The 21,812-nt window shown below is 43.2% G+C and overlaps 1 long non-coding RNA gene across 2 annotated transcripts; it reads left to right on the forward strand.

The window, feature by feature from the left end:
• Positions 1 to 11,322: 11,322 nt before the first annotated feature.
• On the forward strand, positions 11,323 to 20,546 carry LOC127556930 (uncharacterized). Of its 2 annotated transcripts, none has more exons than XR_007952566.1 (3): positions 11,323 to 11,400; positions 18,676 to 18,739; positions 19,866 to 20,546. It is a non-coding gene; the product is annotated as an uncharacterized LOC127556930 (long non-coding RNA). The 2 variants fall into 2 exon arrangements; XR_007952567.1 differs by lacking the exon at positions 19,866 to 20,546 and adding an exon at positions 19,322 to 19,625.
• Positions 20,547 to 21,812: the final 1,266 nt, after the last annotated feature.

The following is a 21,812-nucleotide window of genomic DNA, read 5'->3' on the forward strand; positions in this document are numbered from 1 at the left end:
TCCTTCCTCCCCCCCCCCCAATTTCAAATTTTGGAACCCTAATCAAATCATAACTTATATTGCTTCAGCCTCTTCTTCCACTTACCTTCTCCGCCATTTCCTCTATCCTGACCCTTCCTTGGTCACTACTGCCCATGTAGATTGTCTCCCCCTGTTAAGAGTGGAAGCTTCTGAGAGGCAGGGGCTGCCTGAGCTTTTGTGCCTATAGCCACATTCATTAGCCTCTTCAAAGTGACTAGTGGTCTCTTCTCTAGTTTATTCACATTTTCTCAACCTTCATGGTCTTTCTGCAGCCTTAAACATTGTCTGCCACCCTCATGTCCTGAATAGTCTCTTCTTTCTCTTCTTCTGAATAGTCTTTCTTTGTGATGGGACCCCCCCACCCCACCCCCACCAAGGGCCCTCGTTCTTCTGTCCCTCATTGATTTCATGATCGATATTATTATTTTAGGCTATGAGCTCATCATTTTACCTCCTAAAGCTCTCCCCATCTCATGACCACATTTCTATTTTTTGGGCCCTACCTTCCTCTGTCTCTCAAGCTTACAGTCTAGAAGTCAAACTGGATTTCTTCCTCACTGTCTTTCCCCTTTCCCAGACTCAATAGTGTGCCAAGACCTTTCCCTTTTGTGTCATCTCCACAATATCGCCTCACTTTCCCTTTTTATCTTCTCTCACACAGTTCACCTCTACAACATCTCTCATTAATTTCATTATTACATCATTTCTCATAGATTTCACCTCTAACATCTCTTGTTGATTTCAGCCTGACATCTTCTCTCATAGATTTCACTTCCACATCTCTCAGCAGTTTTACTCTGACATCTTCTCTTATAGAGTTTATCTTCATGATGACTTTTTTAATTCTCTTCTCTGACACTAAACACTTCCCTGGGGCAGACTCCTTTCTACTCTATATTATTGTTGGCACCTGTTACTTACCTCTAGGATTGATTAGCAATACTTCTGTCTGACATTTTAAACCTTTCACAACTTGTCTCCATCCTATGTTTCACAGCCTTCTTGTATATTCATGGATTTTAAGCCCAGTCAGATTAACCTTCTGACTACAGGGCCCTGCATTTCTCCCATGCTTAAAATGTATTTCCTTCTCGACTCTGCTGCTTAGTTTTTTTTTTTTTTTTCCCCTTCAGAATTTAGCTCAAGCACTATCTCCTCTTATACAAATCATCCCTGATTGTTCCCCAGGCTCTAGTGCCCCCCAATAACCTTGTGTATGCTTATATTTGAGTATGTTACACCTCCCTTTCCCTGCCTCAAAATAGGTCATCTCCTTGAGAACATTTTTTTCTATTCTTAACAGAGGTCTTTTTGACTCCACATCTAGCACTCCATTTACTATGACATTTCCTTAGAATCTTGAGAGCAGACAGAAGAGAGCAGACATGAATGTATATGGAAAAGACAGGGCACCTTAGCCCATTATCATGTCTTTGTTCTCTTAGGAGCAGATCAGACGAAATGCTCATTCAGTGTAGGTATCGTCTCATCTAGATCCACAAGATGGTCACAAAGAAAGGGAAGTCACATACTGTGACCAAAAGGTCATTTAGCTAGTATTTAAGAAGGCCAAGTTCAAGTTCTGCTTTTATCTTTTGGATATGTATCCTTGGACAAGTGTGAGCCTTAGTTCCTCATTTGGGAAGTGGAATAATCAACTTTGTGAAATTATTGTGAAAGTTTTTTCATGAAGTGTAAGTTACTCTACAATATCAGGTGGGATGCAATTTTTATTTGTTTCCTCAACTCCCTTCTAGCTTCACTCTCCCTCATTTAAATTCCAGCTCCTTGAAGTTTAAGTCACCAAACTTTTATTAAGTACTTGCCATGTGTCAGACACTGTGTTAAGTGCTGGGGATGCAAAGCCAAAAGACAGTCCTTGCATTTAAGTATCTGACAGCCTAATGGAGGAAATAACATGAAGATCGCTTGTATGAACAAACTATAGATAAAATTAACCAGATTATCAACAGAGGAAAGGAACTAGAACTAAGAGGGGTTAGGGAACACTTCCTGTAGAAATGGAATTTTAGCAGGGACTTGAAGGAAACCAGGGAGGTCAATGTTCAAAGTGGAGGAGTGAAAGCTTCCCAGGCATGGTGGACAGCCAGAGACAATGCCCAGAGTCAGGAGAGGATTTTATATTTAATACTGGAGGTGATAAGGAGACACTGGAGTTTATTTGCAATAGTCCAGATATGAGGAGATGAAGGCTTGCATCGAAGTGGCAGCAGTGCCAGAGAAGAGACTGGAACATATACCTGAATTGCTATCAAGTAGAAACAATAGAACTTGTCAATTAATTGAGTATGCAAGATGAGAGAAAGTGAGGAGTTGATGATGACCCTACAATTAGAGCCTAGATGGCTGGAAGTATGGGGGCATCCTCTATAGTAAGAGGGAAGTTAGGAAGAAGTGTAGGTCTGGGGGAAAGATGATATTTAAGATGTCTGAGATAGGCGAGAGACCGTTAGAGTTGGACAAACATCTGACCATCATCTTGAGAATCGAATCCCCAGGTTAAATGAAAGAGAGGAACAAAGAACTCTAGAGAGTAGCTTGGGAGATACTCATAGTTACAGAGTATCATCTGGATGAAGATCTTGCATTGAAGACTCAGGAACAGTTAGACAAGTAGAAGAACCAAGAGAGTGATGAGGTTTGAATCCCCCAATTCCTGGTGGTGATGAGGTTAGTGGCAATGAGACATTGTTAAAAATCCCCTTCTAATTGGCTACAGATTTAAAGTGAAAGAATTCACTTATTCCCAAATTATTAATTGCAAAATGAAAGTTTATTGTTGGATAGAAACCAGTTTGCTAAGAGACTGACTTTTATAGTGGCAGAGCCCTATTGGGAAAAGGAATTTTGTGCTGAGAAGGGAATGCTTTCTCAGTGGGCAAAAAGGGTCCCAGCAAAGTGCTTGGGCCTTCTGCAAAAAATGAGTCCAGATACTGCCCTTTTAAAGGTGTCTTGGGGCTTCAGGAATCAAGGTTCAAAGGCTTAGGTGCTTATCAGTTTTCAGCCCAGATCTCCTATTGGAATTAACACTTCAGAATGCTTTTTGACCAGGATTTCTAATTGAATCATTGCTCTGGCATCCCAGAAAGATAACTTATCTGGGGGGATATGCCTTTCCCAGGAGGGGCTCAAACTCCTAAAGGGATCACAGATCCAAAGGAAATACAGTTTCTTAAAGGGAACACAACTTCAGTAAAGGAAACAGTTTCACTCCCACTTCAAGAGGAATGTCCCAACAACCTGGAGAGAAGAGAACATTAAGGAGGAAAGGGTGATCACATGTCTGAGGCTGCAGAGAGGTCCAGAAGAATGAAGAACTTGAGAAAAAGTCATCAGTAACTAATCTGCATTGTAGATAGCCTTCTGGAGCTTGAGTCACAAAAGTTAGGAGAGAAATAGGAGGAATATCTAGGAATCTATCTAGCAACAGGAAAGAAAGCATTCTCCAGGAGCTTAGCTGTAAAAGGGAGGAGAGATACAGGAAAATAACTGGTGGGCTGCATGCATAAAACCAGATTTTTGGGTGGGTGGTGCTGATGTGGTTGTGTTTGTAGTCAAGGAAAGTTTGCTTGAATGTGTATCTCCAATGTGGGAGGGTGATACAGATACTGAGTGCTTGTTCCATTTTGTATTTCTAATGTTTGCTCCGTCTCGCTTACCCTCTGTCCTTTCTTCCCCTCTCCCCATCCTTTAAAGTCTATAGCGGGAAGCTACAGGAACTCTTCATATTTTTAAAAAGTTTTTTTTTTTTTTTTTTTTTTTTTTTCAGATTGGGTTACTAGCCCTGAAAGCAAGGAGCCATTTCCCAAGCAGGACACTTCTATGGAGCAGTCACGCCTGGAGATCCACTCATGGAGTGATTTGTCTCTAACCTAAGAGAAGCCTGGGAATATGTGGTGTTGACTTAGAGAAGCTGCATATCAAGGAGGACAAACATTCTCAGAAATTCTGATCAAGTGGATGGGTATGAATGTAGGAAAAAATGAGAGAAGGGCTAGTCTAGGGCCTTTCCTTTTTCCATAGCAGAGTGCATGTAATGCACAGAGAAAGAGCTTCAGTCTGTATTCTAAACCCGGTCTCTGGAATAGAAGCTGTTTCAAGAAGATCCTTTCTCAGTTTAATGAATGTGGGAAAGCTCTTATCCATAATTAACCATTAGTAACCCTCAGCCAGGACACACTGGAGCTAAATCTATTTCCCAGATCATGCTACTTACTGAACGTCTGGGAAGCCATGCAGGAGAGAAATTATGTGAACATAAGCACGGGAAGGTCTGCAACTATGGCTCATCTCTTATCCTTATTACAGGATTCACACTAGCACAAAGCTATATGAATGCAATTGTTATGCCACAGTTCTCTTTAACTGTCCTGACTCAGTTTCCCTGTCTCAGTTTCCTTAACTGTTCTATCTCTGACCCAGTAAAACTAAGGATTATTCGCTCTTGGGTTATGAATTAGCAAGATAAAAGAGTAGATCTCCTGACTCTTTTAGGGATTTACAATATCCCTTAAAATACTTCATTGTCTCTGGATTTTTTAGGGTTTTATGGCTTCCCCTCCCTGATAAAAACTTTCCCTCCCTTTCTCTTCTTTGTCTCCAAAAAGGTATTTAAGAAGTTGGGGTTCCTCCATTCATTGCTGGAGAATGGCGTCTGGCAGCTGTATGCTGGACGCTGGATTCTTTGGGTCCTCCAGCCCTGGGACCAATATGGATTCCTTGGTCCCAGTATACTTATCTCTGTCTGACTGGATAATCTGAGACGAGAGTCCTGTCCAGTCAATCTTACTCTCCCATTAATAAAATATTAAAAACTCTCTAATCTCTCTCCTGCCTCAGTTTCTCTGGCATTACAATTTGGAGGTTCCACCGAGATAATAGAAACTGAGAACTGGATTAGAGATTAGAGACCTCTCTTTCTCCACCTAGGCCTGAGGGGGGCTCAGGACCTGGATCTGTTCCTTGAGAAAAGACCAGCACTCTGGCTACCCCAGAGCTTCCTAGGAAAAGGAAGCAGTTCTTCAGCCTCAGTCCGGCCTACAGCGGACAACTAAATCGATTCGGCATTTGATTCGGCATTCGGGAGAGTAAGTCTGTCTGGGTACCTTTTGGGGTACCATCTGGTTCTGGTTCTGGTCTGTTCTGTTGCTAGCAACCTGTGGTCTCAGAATAAATACCGACGGGTTTAAAAATTCTGAGGCGGGTATTTTCTGGGACGCTGGAAAATATCCTCTGGGTATATGTTATATGTTTGCTTAATGTTGTAACTGTGTAGTCTGTGTGATATATGTTCTATGTTCTGTGTGGTTTGTCTGTTATGTTGTTGGTTGGAAAACAACATTGCAACTGTGCATAGTAAATTGGAGCTCCATGTTTATCTGTGTGTGTCTGTGTTAAAAGTTAGTAAGCTTGTAAGAGATAAGGATTCAGCCTCTGTGTTGCAGGCTTAGAAAATATCAAGAAGTTTGAAAAATCTTTCTCTCTATGTCTCTGGCTGACTGCAGCAGCCTGTGAGAAAAAGGGAGAAAAGGGAGAGAAAGGAAGAAAAAAAGGAAAAGAAAAAAAATAGATTGAAAGGGATTTGAAAGTTCGGAAAGTTAAAATATATATATAGAAGAGCAGGTACTAACATTTAAAGGAAAGACGTTTGAATGGAATATCTAGGCATTCTCTGTGAAGGCAGAGTAAAGCACTAAATGGGCTTGGAAGTTCACAGAAGCCCCTTTGGATTCTAGAATGGGAAAAGGGAATTCAAGGTGAAACATACCTCTCTCTGGGGGTGGAGGTCCTGGAAACAGCCCCTAGTCTGTTTGCTGATTTAAGAGCTTTGTTAAGTTTTAAGAACAATGATTAAGGAAAATTTGCTTGTGATTTTAAATTTTTTTTTTTTTTTTTTTAAGGAAAAGCCTACCAGAGTAAAGAGCAATAAAATTCAAGCTTAGCCTGGCCTGGGCAATAAAAAGCTCTGGAGATAAGATGCTAATAGCTGTTAGAAGAAATGTGGTGGAAAAGAAAAAAAAAAACTTTTAAAAACAGCTGTATTAGTTTGATTCAGTTTGTTACCTTCTGAAATATATTGAGTTATTTGTTAACATAAGTTATACTTTAAATTCCAGTTCTGCTGGACAGTGTGGGTTTTGTGGAGGTTTGGGTTATTGACTATAGTGTGAATCTTACAGGTTTTTGAAGGGAAAAGGAAAGAGGAATGCAGGTGATTTAGGAAGGACTGATTTGTAGGGAAATTAGAGGTTTGCATGGTTTTAGGAAGGTGAAAGAAAGACTTTTGGGAGTAGGTAAAGAGATGGGGGAGGGAGCCACCCACCCCCACTGCCTTCTGCTACTTTACCAAAGGAGCATCTGGGAAGGAAAGTTCTTTAAGGAGATTGTTTAAGTATGTAGTCAGGGGGAAAGAGAAAGTTGGAAATGGGTGGATTTGGGAAGAAACCTGATATTGGGAAACTGATGGGTTAAATCTTGAAAAGGATCCCCATGTAGGAAATTGAGTGGGGAACCTGAGGGAAGTTTTTTTCTAGGGGGTCAGGATTGGAGGAAGGGTGGCCACGTGGAATCCTCTCCTTCCCTCACCCCCCTAAGTATGTTCCTGCTGTTTTTTTCTCTTATCTGATTGCGGCAGTGCAGCAAACTGTTGATTTTTAAGGACATGCTTACTTTTAGGTTAAATTGATTGAATACTTGTTTTTTTTTGATAGATAAAAATTTTCTTGGTTGAGGAATATGGTCATAAATGTGATCCATACTTTGGTCCGAGTATTTCTAGTTTAATTGCTATGTTAAAAAAAAAAAAAAAACCTTCTTGAATTCTTTTATGTGGAATTGGGTTTTTTGTATACATTTAAATTGATTGTATTGTGTCATGCTGAGGTTATTTAAAGGGCCTCTGAACATAATAGTTTTTTTTTCTTTGTCCTTTTGAAAATGTTTCTGTTATGGACAATATGCAATTTGGGATGTTTTTCTATATATTGGGTATTTTAAAAGCAAACTGATTTGTATGTATAATGTTCACTCATGTAACATCTACCTAGATATGATAATTGTTCTAAGTTGTGAACTTACTGAGACGAAATTTCTTTGTTATTACTGTAAGGTTATGGTAACTCTTTGTTTAAGATTTATCAGAAAATTGATTAATGACATTTGTTATTGGAGGTAAAAGTGTTTGGGCTTAGAGTTAATTAGCTAATGCTATTTGGGAGTTTTAAAGCTCCACCCTGTGACAGTTACTGGGACAATTGATTGATAAGCTGTTAAAACTCAACTGCTTATGTTATGTTATAGTTATGTTCTTGAATTTTTCCTTCTGTAACTGATCTCTCTCTGATCAGAGCAATGGTCAATAGAACTGTTAATGCAATTCAATTATGTCATGCCTTGCTATTTTCAGTCTGGTTATATGTAATCATTGTATCCTAAATGCTTGGGCAACTATTTCGCCTGGTCATCTGTCTGTTACTGGATATTTGTGTTTTGTTTCTTTAAGGTTTCTATATGATAAGTGGACATTTAACAGGGATCTGTAAGACTGCAGCCATTTGCTTGGCCTGTAAAACAAACTCGTCTCATCACATAGGAAACTGCTGGCCAATTTATTTTGGCCTCTTCATGTTTTGCAACAGTCTGAACTGAGTCTTTCTATCTGAGACTGATCTAATCTTTATGTGTTAGATTTGTGTTTTTGTTCTAGATTTTGGTCAAATTACAGATATTGACTTGCCTCTGGAACCTGGATCAGCTTTGATCAGCTTTGATTGCCAGCATGACGCACCCACTCTGCAAGGAATGAGAGCCTCCTATTACTTCATAGCCTGAAGCAGCAGTTTTAAAAATGAGACCATGGACTGGACCCTGCATCGAGTGTACTTTGGACTGATATGAGGGACTTTGGGAATGGTTGATGACTGGCTGTTAAACCTTACCTGGATCATCTATTACTGTGTGTTTTAAAATTTGGGATGGGATTTGTTAAAACTGTGTAATTATTGCTGTTATGTTTGAGGGCTTTTTAGGCCTTTTTAGGAAATGCTACTGTATTAGTCTGTTATGTATAGGGATTTTGATTTGCTCTTGGGATTTATATGGGGAATGGTCATTTGATAATTCCTTTCTGTGAGAAAAAAAAAGGGGGGGAGGTAGAGATAGAACATTGGGGAACCTGGTAGAACATAGGGGAAACTGGTATATTTTTTTCAAAATACCTGAAAGAATGGGAACCCTTAGCTCCTAATTCACTTTGCCTTAAGCACTTTTGCCCCACCCCCTGTCTCACTAGTTCAGATTGAATTTGGATGTTTTAGCTTTGGAATCCCTTATTTTGTTAAAATTTCCCTGGCAGACTCAAGTTTTGGGGGATTATTTTTTTTAGAAAAGTTTTAGAAATCAGACACCTGTTGTGACACTGGCAGTCTCTCTGATCTGTTTTTCCATTCCTGTAACCCCAGTTCATTAAGTATTTCAGCATTTCAAAGGACCTTGAAGTTTGGCTTGAGGCACCTAAAAAGTTTGGAGTTTGCCTGCCTTGATGGTCTAACTGCATAATCTGCTCAGAAATCTGTATTCTAATAGCAGCCCTGTTTCTCTGGGTGGGGACGGGTGGAGCTACTACAAGCCTCATCCTTCCCCCATGGAGAGGGCTGCCTCTCTGACTGGGCCTTGGACCCTGCTGCTTTGTAAGCAGAGACTGAGTTAAGTGCACAAATGACCACAGACCTAACTGTCCATCTCAAACTGGATTCTCTGGCTGAGGTGGTGCTCCAGAACTGGAGAGGGCCTGACATGCTTGCAACAAGGGAGCCTTTGTACAGCTGTTAACTCTGGGGTTATCAGGGAGAGACTTGCTCTTGCCAATGAGTCTTTACATTTTTTCTAGTTTTATTTTTGCTCCTTTGCTTTACATAGGGTGGGTCAAAGACCTCCTGGATACTAAGAGGAAGGTGCTAAGATTCAAAGATTTGAATATTTAGGAGAAAGAGTGTGGAATGTTATGCCACAGTTCTCTTTAACTGTCCTGACTCAGTTTCCCTGTCTCAGTTTCCTTAACTGTTCTATCTCTGACCTAGTAAAACTAAGGATTATTCGCTCCCGGGTTATGAATTAGCAAGATAAAAGAGTAGATCTCCTGACTCTTTTAGGGATTTACAATATCCCTTAAAATATTCCAAGATAACCCCCCCCCCCCATATCTTTACTTCATTGTCTCCGGATTTTTTAGGGTTTTATGGTTTCCCCTCCCTGATAAAAACTTTCCCTCCCTTTCTCTTTGTCTCCAAAAAGGTATTTAAGAAGTTGGGGTTCCTCCATTCATTGCTGGAGAATGGCGTCTGGCAGCTGTATGCTGGACGCTGGATTCTTTGGGTCCTCCAGCCCTGGGACCAATATGGATTCCTTGGTCCCAGTATACTTATCTCTGTCTGACTGGATAATCTGAGACGAGAGTCCTGTCCAGTCAATCTTACTCTCCCATTAATAAAATATTAAAAACTCTAATCTCTCTCCTGCCTCAGTTTCTCTGGCATTACACAATGATCGTGGGAAAGCTTTCACTCGAAGTTCATCCCTTACTTTCCATCTTTGGATTCATTCTGAAGAGAAACCATTTGGATGTGGTGACTCTGGGAAGGCATTTTGCCTTAACAAACAGTTTGTTAGACATCAGACTATTCCTACTGGGGAGAAGAAGCCTTATGAATGGGAAGACCTTTCTCCAGACTACAGAACTTACTCAACATGGGAGTATTCATGCTAGAGAAAAACCATATACGTGTAATGAATGGGGTAAGGCCTTCACCGAAGTTCATCTCTTCTTTCCCATCAGACAAGTCAGAGAGAGGAGAGAGAAACCTTGAGTGTCATGCGGAAAGGATTTCTGCTTGAGAAAACAGCTTACTGGACACCAGACAATTCATTCTGGAGAGAAACCTTATGTATGTAGTGAATGTAGAAAGGCTTTTACTTGCAACTCTTCCCTTATTCCCTGGATCCTATTCCCATCATAGGATCCATACTGGAGAGAGACCTTATGAATGTAATGAATATGGCGGAGCGTTTAGCTGGAGAACTAATGTATCATCCAGAATTCACCTCAGAGAGAGACCCCGTATGCATGTCTTGAATGGGGACAAGCTTTGGCCTGAGGGTGAGCTCACTCGAACCTGGAGCATTCACCTTGGAGAGAAACCATTTGAATGTGGGAAGGCCCAGCTCCTCCCTTATTTCCTTGGCTCAGGGTTCATACTCCCAGCTCCTCCCTTATTTCCCAGCTCAGGGTTCACACTCCCAGCTCCTCCCTTATTTCCTTGGCTCAGGGTTCATACTCCCAGCTCCTCCCTTATTTCCTTGGCTCAGGGTTCATACTCCCAGCTCCTCCCCTATTTCCCAGCTTAGGATTCATACTCCCAGCTCCTCCCTTATTTTCCTGGCTCAGGGTTCACACTCCCATCTCCTCCCTTATTTCCCAGCTCAGGATTCCTACTCCCAGCTGCTCCCTTATTTCCGACTCAGGGTTCACACTAGACAGGAGCTGTTTGAATGTTGGGGAGACTCTTTTCTCCCCTTGACATCAGGTGACTCATATTGAAGGGAGAGCCTGTTGAATGTCATGCAAGGATGTTGGCCACAGCAGGAAAGGCAGGGACTCAGAGCAAGGGTCTTCTTCCTACTCTGCTGCACTCAACTTCTCTCGGCTGCCTCTGTTCCCTCTTGGGCTCCATGGCTCCTAGGAGCCAGACCATTTCCTCCCACTCCTCCCTTCCCTGCTTGGACTTCCTCCTGGTGCTGCCCTCTTCTCTCTCCTTCCCGTTTCCTACCATGGTTGGGTGAGAAAACTGGCAGGGGCTCCCCGGCTATCCTTAGTGCCAGCCTCCTGATTCCAGACCACTCCACGATACTGAATAAATGCCCGCTGGCCTGGCAGGTTCTCCCTGGGGCCCATCATTTCTGCTAACCCTAATGCTGCACTTTGTGCCAGTGTAAGACCTGTGTAAACAGCTGGCTTTTAATCAATGCGGCCCTAGATGAGAAAGGCTTCATAGCTGGCACCCTGTAGGCACGGCATAAATGCTCATTCCTTCCTAAACCCTTGTCTTTGGACAGGAGGGGATGGAGGGGAGGTGGGGAGGTGGGGAGGTGAGGGAAGACCATCACGCCCCCTGCGGGCCTCTACCTTGCTCCTTGCTCTCTGGGTATGCGCATCCTTGTGGCCAGGTTCCTGAACTACATTTCCCAGATCAGCCAAAGGTTGGAGAGGGGGTGGGGCCGTGTGATGTCATTTTCGCTTCCTTGCTGCTTCCACCAAGGCTTTTGAAGGCTGTCACTTCCTGGGCTCTCTCCTGCTTGAGCTAGGTCAGTCAGGGATGGGGAGAGGGGGCGAGCGGGCATTGTGCCGCTGGCTCCTCTCCCTCTCCTTCCTCCCTCTCTTCTTTCCTTCCTCCCATTCTTCCTCTCCTCTTTGTGCTCCATCCATCCAGTCCTCTTTTTTTCAACTCCAAGACCGCGCTACTGTGTCCTCAGGGATGCGCAGGAGTGGGTTGAGGAGCACGGGGGGGGGGGGGGGGAAGGGGGAGAAAGGGGGAGGAAAGGGGAGAAAGGGGGAGGGAAGGGGAAAAGGGGGGAGGCCTGGCCCCTGGGGGCAAGTTTCCCTTGTCTCCACCCTCCTATTTTCCAGTCTGGTTTTGTGTGTGAGATGGAGAACAAGCTTCCTGTGCACGTGAGCGGGCGTGTCCACCTGCGTGTGCATGTGTGAGGAAGCGTGGCGTGTATGTTCACCTGTGTGCGTGCACTTGGGGGCACCTAAGTGAGTGGTGGCGAAGCATTCGTGGGGAGCCTGCCTAGGTTCAGGAGGGGGAGGGCACTACGGAGCCCGAGGTCTCCCTCATGCTCTGCTTTCGCTGCCCGGGGCTGACTTCCCAGTGTCCGGACGCAGTGACCCTGTGGGGAGCAGGGATGGCTCCGGTGCTTCCCTCAGCCAGTTCTCTGCAGGTGAGTGAGAGGGGGGCGTTTCCGTCTCCCATGAACCATCTGTGCTCTCACCCAGTCTGCTTCCCGATGGAAAGGATCCTGCAGAGCCAGGATTGTTCCTCCCTTCCTTTCTTCCTAATTGGGCATTGAATGTACAATCATTTTCTAACATTTCCATATGAGTCATGTTGGGAAAGAAAAATCAGAATAAAAGGGGGCAGAGAGCTAGGAGGAGAATCAGGAGAGGGGTTTTCTCAGAACCAAGAGAGAAGAGAGTGTCCGGGGGAGGAGAGTGACGGGCAGCCTCTTCAAGGTTGCCGAGAGGTCCAGGAACTGAGAAAAGACCTTTGGATCTGGTCCCTAGGTGACCAGTGGTCGCTTTGGAGAGGACAGTTTTGATGGAGTGGTGAGGTCAGAAGCTGGATTATAAAGTGTTAAGAATCGAGAAAGAAGTGGAGGCACTGGTTGTCCATCTAGGTAATTAGCAGATTAGCCGCTGTTGGGCAGCAGGTAGGGGTCAACTTTGGTCACAGTTAGGGTTAGCTCCTCAGTGATGGGAAGGGAGGAAGAGGGGAGAAGAGGAAGCTCATGGCAAATGGCCTCAATTTTTTTTTTTAATAAGAAAGAGAACATTGTACATGGCAACAGGAAGATTATATGATGATCACTTCTTTTTTTTTTTTTTTTTTTTTAAATTTTATTTTATTTAATAATAACTTTGTATTGACAGAATCCATGCCAGGATAATTTTTACACGACATTATCCCTTGCAATCACTTATGTTTCGTTTTTTCCCCTCCCTCCCTCCTCCCCTCCCTCCCCCCCCCCCCCCCCAGGATGGCAAGCAGTCCTATATATGTTAAATATGTTGCAGTATATCCTAGATACAATACATATTTGCAGAACCGAACAGTTCTCTTGTTGCACAGGGAGAATTGGATTCAGAAGGTAAAAATAACTCGGGAAGAAAATCAAAAATGCAAATAGTTCACATTCATTTCCCAGTATTCCTTCTTTGGGTGTAGCTGTTTCTGTCCATCATTTCTCCAATGAAACTCAGTTAAGTCTCTTTGTCAGAGAAATCCACTTCCATCAGAATACATCCTCATACAATATCATTGTCGAAGTGTATAATGATCTCCTGGTTCTGCTCATCTCACTTAGCATCAGTCCATGTAGGTCTCTCCAAGCCTCTCTGTATTCATCCTGCTGGTCATTCCTTACAGAGCAATAATATTCCATAACATTCATATACCACAATTTACCCAGCCATTCTCCAATTGATGGGCATCCATTCATTTTCCAGTTTCTAGCCACTACAAACAGGGCTGCTACAAACATTTTGGCACATACAGGTCCCCTTCCCTTTTTTAGTATCTCTTTGGGGTATAAGCCCAATAGAAACACTGCTGGATCAAAGGGTATGCACAGTTTGATAACTTTTTGGGCATAATTCCAGATTGCTCTCCAGAATGGCTGGATTCGTTCACAACTCCACCAACAATGTATGATGATCACTTCTGATGGACATGGATCTTTCCAACACTGAGGTGATTCAGGCCAGTTCCAATGGTCTTGTGATGGAGAGAGCCATCTGCACTCAGAGGTCTGTTGGGACTGATTGTGGAGCCCTACATAGTATTTTCACTTTTTTTTGTTCTTGTTTGCCTGCTTTTCCTTTTCTTTCTCCCTTTTGGGATCTTTTCTTGTGCAGCAAGATAATTGTGGAAATATGGAAGAATTGCATATGTTTAACATATATTCGATTACTTGTTATCTAGGGGAAGCGATGGGGGAAGGGAGGGAGAAAAAAATTTGGAACACAAGGTTTTGCAAAGGTGGATGTTGAAAACTCTCTTCAATGTTTGGAAAATAAAAAGCTTCATAAAAGAAAAAATAAAATAGGCAGTCTCAGCTGAAGGAGTGAGGTGAGGGAAAAGTTTAGAAGAACTTCTGGTGAGTGAGTTGATGAGGGAGCTTAAATAAACTTGTCATGGGCCCTGTGATTTTCCCCACCTTCATTCACTATCATGTGTGTAGGTATGAAGGAGATGTGGTGAGAGTGATCCAAGTCTGGTGCTTTGGGGAAGAGGGGCACGATTGGGCTTATGGTAGAGTTCGAGGGATTCAAGAGAGGAGCTCCGGGGAAGGGCTGAACTGGGTCACCAAGGGGGAGAAAAGGAGGGAGTGGCTGGAGTCACTGAGAGGGCTGAGGAGTCAAGGGAGAGTAGGGTTATGTAAGGGGAGCCATAGGGAGAGGGGAAAGGCCAGTAGCTTATATTGGGATTTTAGAGATCTTGATCACAGAGCTAAGTAACCGTGGAGATGCTAGTTTGTGAATGATGGCAAGATCCTGAGTGTGATTGAGGTGGATGGAAGTGACCAGATGGAGGAATAGAGAGGCTTGGGTGTCTGAGCTATATGAAGTCCCCTGTGCATGAGAGCAGCCCTGGGAAGCAGAGAAAGGCTGTGAGAGCCAGGTGCTAATTCATTTATTCAGGGAGTGTCCTGGAAGTGTCTGTAGATTTTAATTGGGTGATAGATATGAACAGCATGAACCTCAAAGGAGAGGTCACTGAGTAAGGAAGGGGGAGAAGCCAGATATGACCCTGAGAGTGAGTCATTGTTGTAGAGGGCAACCAGGGTGACTGTCTTTAGAGAAAGCTATGTTACTTTAAGAGCTGGTGATAGGGGCAGCTAGATGGTGCAATGGATAAAGCACTGGCTGTACAGTAAAGAGGACCGAATTTATGTGACCCTGGCAAATTATGTAGCTTTGCCTCCAAAACAAAAAAAAGCTAGTAGATGGAAACATGGGAGAGGAAAAGATTTAAGATGAAGCAAAGTTTGTTGTCTGGAACAAGCATTCCAGAAGGCCCAGTGGAGTCCAAATGAAACTTTGGGGGTGTGGGAGAGTTGAGAGGATGAGAATGAGCAACCCCATACTAGGGGTTATGGAGTAAATGGTGATATCCAGAAATTTGAAGGTAGTGGATTGTAAAAGGTTTGACTAGTATGAGAATAGTCATCATTGAGTGGAGAGCACCACTCTTCCCAGTGAAGGTTGGGAATGATAATAGTTGATATTTAAGGTTTGCAAAGATGTGTCCATAGGTGATCTCATTTGACCTTCATGATCCTCTGAGGTAGATTGGCATACTAGATTAGTAGATGCTGCAGAGGTGACATGGACACAGAAAAAATAACATTTATAGCCTTTAGGTCTAGAAAACATTTTGTGATGATAATCTCATTTTAACCCTTGGAGATAAGTGCTTAGAAATATTCCCATATAACAGTTGAGGAAACTAAGGCAGGCAGAAGTGAATTAAGTCGTCCAAGATCTCAGAGTTAATGAGTTTCTGATGTTAGAGTTGAAGAGAGCTGGGCCTCTAGTGGCTGTTGTTAAACATATGCAGAGTTTACTTTTTTCCTTTGAACTCTCCCCTCTCCTTACTTTCCCTGTTGGTGTAGAGGATACCTCCATCCTACCATTTCCTCACACTCCCAACCTAGTAGTTATCCTAGACTCCTCACTCTCACACCCTCCATCCCCAACCCCTTCACCCTGCCTCCCCAAGCCAATTCCTGTCTTCACGTTTGCAACATCTTTGATCCATCTCATTTCTTCCTTATCTCTGGTCCATGTCACCTCTGCAGCTTCTCTGGTCCATTTCATCTCTCCAGCATCTCTAGTCCATTTCACCTCTGCTCTATCTCTAGTCGATTTTACCTTTGTTCCATCTCGATTCATTTCATCTCTGCTCCACCTCTGGTCCATGTCACCTCTGCAGCATCTCTGGTCCATGTCACTTCTGTTCCATCTCTGGTCCATTTCACCTCTGTAGCACCTTTGGTCAATTTCAACTTCTGTAGCATCTCTCATAAGCTCCTTTTTCTCCTCTGATGCTACCCCCATCTGAGTACAGGCCCTTAACACCTTATACCTGGACTATTACAATAACTTCTTGGGAGGGAGGGGAAGGTCTGCCTGCCTCATGTGCCTAAAACAGGAATGATGATATCATCCCATTTTGCTCCCCCCATATATTACAGTGATTCTTTTCACTTATAGGATTGAATATAAAATGCTGTGTTCGGCGTTCATATAACAGCTTCTCACCTTCCTAACCTTATTGTGTACATTTGTATGTTCTGTAGTCCAGTGACACTGACCTCCTTATTGTTTCTTACACATCCCATTTTATCTTCCATCTCCACACATTTGCACTGGCTGTCCTGCCCCCTCATTCTGGCATTACTGGTTTCTATTTCAGCCTTTTCATTGTTTCACCATCTGCGCTGCTAAGCACTTGCTGCTCCTGCTGGTATATTGCTTATTTTCCCAAGGTTCTGTATGGATTTTGATTCTATCTAGACATCCCTTTTGGAGTTGAAGCCAAGGAGGGCAGGGATTTTCACTTTTAATTTGGTGTTTGGGAATCTTGTGCTTAATGATTGCTTGTTGGTTGACTGATGAAGCCTGGGAGAACTAGCCTGAGGAAACAACCAAGCTAAGTCAGTATTTTTTGATCAATCCTAATAAAACCTGTCTCTATCACTTCCCTTCTTTTTTTCTTTATTTTCCTCCCCTCAATCCTTCTTTAAGTTTATTTATTTTAAAGGTTTTTATTTAAAGATAGGCTTTGTTTAAAGGCTTTATTTAAAGATTGTTAGGTCCGGGTTAGCACTCTGGATGCCTTAGAATAAGCAAAAGTCCTTGATCTTTATTCTTGGTCTTTAGGGGGAGAAGTGAAGTGGATGGACAAGACTGCTACAAGCTCTCCACAACCTCCCTTCTCTTCCTCCATTGCCAAAGTGACTCTGGCTTGTCTTACTCCATCCCCTAATCCCTCCTACAATTATCTGTATATACCAAAAGATCGAGCCAGCACAGTTTAAAGAAATTTTTAAATCATGAGAATCTGTTTCTACTTTGTTTCTGTAGATTTTGCAAAACTTTAGTTCCAGTAGATTGACTTTTCAGGTTTCATGTTACTCAAAGAGGTTTCTTAGGTAATGCTGCTTATACGTGCTAGTAAGAATTGGATAATTTTGTAGGCATTTACTTAACTTTTTAGTTAAATTGTCCTATGGTGAAAGTCAATCGAAATCTTATGGAATTAACATTATAAGCATCCATGCTATGGTAAGAAGTCAAATTAAGCTTTCACACACCAATTTCCACATACCATTTGTTCTTTATGTCTTTGCTGGAACCCTAATCTTTGCTTGGATAATACTATCTGCAGTGTAAAGGAAGCTTCTTTAAAAAAAAAAATTCTTGAGGACTTAACTTTGTAAAATAGCCCCTTCTTTCTCTTGATATTGTCAGAGACATCAAACGGGGAAAAAGTCATGATTTAAAAATTTCTTTAAACTAATTAATGCATTCTATAAATTGAGGCTAGGGCCCTTATAGATAATTACTAGATCATATCCAAATACTAACCAAAACCAACATAGACCTGAAACAAAGACTATTGCTAGTCAAATGACATAAATTAATTTTTTTCCATTTACACAGATTTTTCCTTTGATTCAAGTATCTTATTAACATAAAAAGCATTCTGCTTGGAAGGAGCTTCTTCCTTGCTGTTCTCCCTGCTCCCCTTTTTATAATTTATTTTTAACACTCTTGTCTCTCCCTTTTTTCTATCCTCTCCCCCTATCTGCTGAGAAGGGTAGCAATGTGATATCAATTATACATATGAAATCATCTAAAAACTTTTCCATGGCAGCCATATTGGGACAAAAAACATTGAGTGCACACCAAGTTCCTGAGTTCTCCTTCTGGACGTGGTAAGCACTTCTTCACCATGAGTCCTTTGGGATTATCTTGGATCATTGCATTGATCAGAGTAGTCAAACAAATGCAATTAATCTCTCCAAGCAAAGTTTCCATTCTCTTAGCTAGTGAGACCTAAAGCTTCCCTAAATGTTTGTGTAATATTTTGCTAAAGCCTAGGTATCTTTTCTTGAGGTATTCTTTTTCTTGATGAGATGACAACTAAAATGAAACTAAACCTGATAACCCCCAAAAGGGAAACTTTTCCCCCACTTCCATGGAAGCCACTGGTTCTACCTGTGCTTCTGTGGAATTGAGAGCTTTTGCTTCATTTGTTGTCATTCACAAGTTTCAGCCATGTCCAGCTCTCCTTGGCCCATTTTGGTGTTTTTTTGTTTTGTTTTTTGGCTAAGCAAGTTGGCTATTTCCTTCTCCAGCTCATTTTATAGATGAATATCTGAGGCAAACGGAGTGAAGTGATGGCTCTGAATCACCAAGTAGAAAGTCCTGAAGACTCAACTTTCTGATTCCCAGCCCCATACTTTATCCACTAGACCACCCAACTGCTCTCTTAGTTCATATTAACCTGAAATGAGCTTCAATCCTGCCCTTGTGGAGATCATGGTATAAAGGAGAAGCTCATGCTCTTTTTTGTCTGATCTTAAACCAAATTCTAACTACAGTTGGTCAAAATTAAGTAGAAGTCCCTCTTTATGGAAAGGAATTGGCTCTTTTGGCAGAGTTGTCCAAGGTACCACTTAGTGGCCATGATTGTTGGCCACTTAAGATGGATTGAGCTCAAGGAATATAACCCAATACAACCTTAGACTAAGCTTTTCTGATTTTTTTTCCCCTTTCTATTTTGTCACCAGAAGCCCAGGAAGATTTTGTTCCGAACAAGTCGATTAGGTTCTAAAGACCACTTCCATCTCAGAGGTGAGTCATCATTTGGTAAGGGAATGCAGAGGGCTCCGTAATTACTAGCCAAGTCAAACTGAGGCTTGCATTGGCTCTGCAGGAGTTGTATGTTAGCTTAAGAACCAGCGACATTTATACGGGAAGAACGGTCAAGAAAAGGCCTGCACCCTCAGGAAAGCATTTCTGTCCCTTTCTCACATTGAACTCCACTTGGGATCTTTCCTAGTTCCTCTTCTCTACCTCTCCCAGGACATTCCCCCTTCATGTGCAAGGGTCTTGAAGCTGAGACACTGAATCCAAACCAGCAGTCTCCCCCCTTCCCCTTCTCCACCCCCCTCTCCCCCCAGTTGCCAAACATCCTTGCTGGCTCCTGTAGGAAGCAAGCCAGCCCAGGACACGGTAGACAGGTGTAGACTTAAGACCCTGCACAGAAGAGGAGTCGCTTCTAAGGTGCATTTGGGTGAGAGCGGATTCCTAGGCTGGAAAAGAGAATTATTAGGATGCTTAAATCACTGCAAGAGAAAGGCTGGCCTTCCGCAGGGCTGCTTCAGAGCCATAGTTTGCTAGCATTTGTTCAGCTCTTCTGGGACTTTTGGGCAGACGAAAGGTGATTGGAACAATCCGGGGGAGACCAGAAGATGGTCAAGAAGCAGAAGGGATTGTGCTCACCCTCACACCTCACCTTCCACAGTGTCATGTATGTCTCTCCCTCACCCTGATTTCTCCTCCTCCTCTGCTACGGTCAAGTTGTTGCCTAATTTGGCAGCAACCTCAAGAGCATTTGGTGTTTCAGGGAGCCGGGACCTTCCCAGGGAGGAGTGGGGACCACCTGGGGCTCTTCCCAGAAGGTGCCGTACCGGAAGTGATGCTGGAGATCTATAGGGACCTGTGTGTGTGGGGGGGGGGGGGGGGGAGGGGGTTGGCTTGGCAGATTCTCCAGCCCTAATCTACATGTTGAGGGAAAGGGTTTTTAAAGAACTTGACCACTCCCATCTCATTTGGACCTCTTAACCAACCTACAGATGAAGAAACAGGGAAACAGGGTCATTCAGCTAGGGAAGTGTGGAAGGACTTCCTTATGGGGGAGTCTGGGGCCCTCAAGCTGGGCTGCTTTTGTCGCCTCCCTGTTTTCTGTACTTTTCAGAGACTCCTTGGGACTAGCACCTACTTTGTGCTGTTAGGATCTCCTCTGTGGGCCCCCTGGCTGGCTCACCATCTCCAGGACTCTTCTCTTCTCCAGCCTGATGTAATGGAACAGTTGGAGTGAGGGGAAGCCCCTTGCACTCCAGAGTGTGAGTGAGCCCCTTCCCACAGGACTTTGTCTCCAGGAGCCTCAGAGCTCCCCTGTGGGACAACAGCATGCTTCTCTTGATCGCCCCTTTTTCAGTAAATGGTTTCCACCATGTTTTTTGGTCCAACGGTTTTTCTGGATTCATTTTCTTGGTGATCCAGCCGCCTTGCTGGACGTTCTCCCTTTACAAGACCTGGGAGCCTCCGGAGCCAGTGGTTGTGAGCCCCAAATGGAGCTGCCTCTGTTGTGCCTTTGTCAGGGGCGTTGGACTTTGCACTTGTAAATCCCAGTTTCTCCTAGGCTCCTCCCTCCCCTTTTTACTTTTTTCTTCCTTCCCTTCCCCCTTCTCCTTCCCTCCCTCTCTCTCTCCCTCCCTCCCTCCCTCCCTTCTTTCCTTCTACCCACCCATTCACTAGACTCTGGGCATAGAAATAAATGGAAAAGTTTCCATTTTTTGGGGGGGGAGTGAAGTTCAGCATCTGGAATAGACATTTTTATCAAGTTTAAATAAAACATACAAAGTAGGAACACTCATTTCTGAGGGAAAAACATTTTCTCCCGGGTCATGAAGATAAACTTGGTGAGATTTGTGGGGGCTATTTGAGCTACACTGGGGCCGAACCAGGGATTCTGTGAAGCAATAGTGAGGCGGGGGGCACCTCTGGGGCAAGAGCATGGAGATGGGGGAGAGGAGCCTATGGGAAAGCTGGGGAGGAGAAGGAGGAGGAGGAACGGAGGAACAGCCTTGTCTGCTTTTGGCTCAGGGCCTCTGGAGCTGCGCCTCCCTCACACTGACCTGGGGCTCCTCCCCTCCTCCCCCCAAAGGGTCCAAGCCCCTTCCCTGCTCACGCCACCAGGTCGGGACTCTGGGTGGCCTTCTTGGGCCTTTCTCCCATTTGTAGTCATTTGGAGCATTTCATGTGGCTGCTGTTACCTCGGCTTTCTTGTAACCATTTATTTGATAGGGAATGGTACCTCTATATTAGGTGAGAGGGGACAAAGTGCTGTAGATGTATAAAAATGTTGAGGATTTATGTGGATTTATTTTGAATCCTGCAACTTTGCTAAAGTTGTGGATTATTTCTAATAGCTTTTTAGGTATTTCTCTGGAGTTCTTTATCTTATTGGAAATGGTTCCAGTTTATCCAGGAGGGGCCCATCATTAACAAGAATCTTACTTGGGGTGGGGGATGAGTGTCACTTGGTGCTCATCATTTCTACATGCAAGACCTTCTTGCTTATATGAGCTCTCTAAAGGTGTGAACAAAAACATTGTTTCTATCAGTTCCACTTAGTACCTTGTTTCAAGTTCTGGCCCATAACATCTCCTTGTAAGATCAGATCAATCATACTGAACCATGCTAAATTAGATAATTATTGCCTCTATCAATTCTAATGACTTAAAAGCTTGTAAGGATTCTAACACTTAGTGAGTTACAAATGGGGCCTATTATTGCTTCCTTGTGTTCCTTGTTTTAAAACTCCCTTTTATGGTTCTCTATATCCTTCTCAATTATCCTGAATTCTCTTTATTCCAACCTGGAAGTAACATCAGGACCTGGACCAGCTTCTAGAGATTTTCTTCCTCCCAAGTTTTCTCAATTTCTAGTAAACTTTTCCTCCCCAAAATTTGGTTTTGGGCTTTCCTCAGTAACCAAAATACCTCCAAAATACCTATCCCCATGGATTTTGTCATTTGACTCCCATATTCTGCTTCCTTCCCCTGATACACAGCCTTTTGTAGAAACCTGAAATGGATTCCTCAAGTAGAAATGGACAGTTTGCTGCCTACTCACCCAT

Source organism: Antechinus flavipes, chromosome 3 (assembly GCF_016432865.1).
Source record: "Antechinus flavipes isolate AdamAnt ecotype Samford, QLD, Australia chromosome 3, AdamAnt_v2, whole genome shotgun sequence".
NCBI lineage: Eukaryota > Metazoa > Chordata > Mammalia > Dasyuromorphia > Dasyuridae > Antechinus > Antechinus flavipes.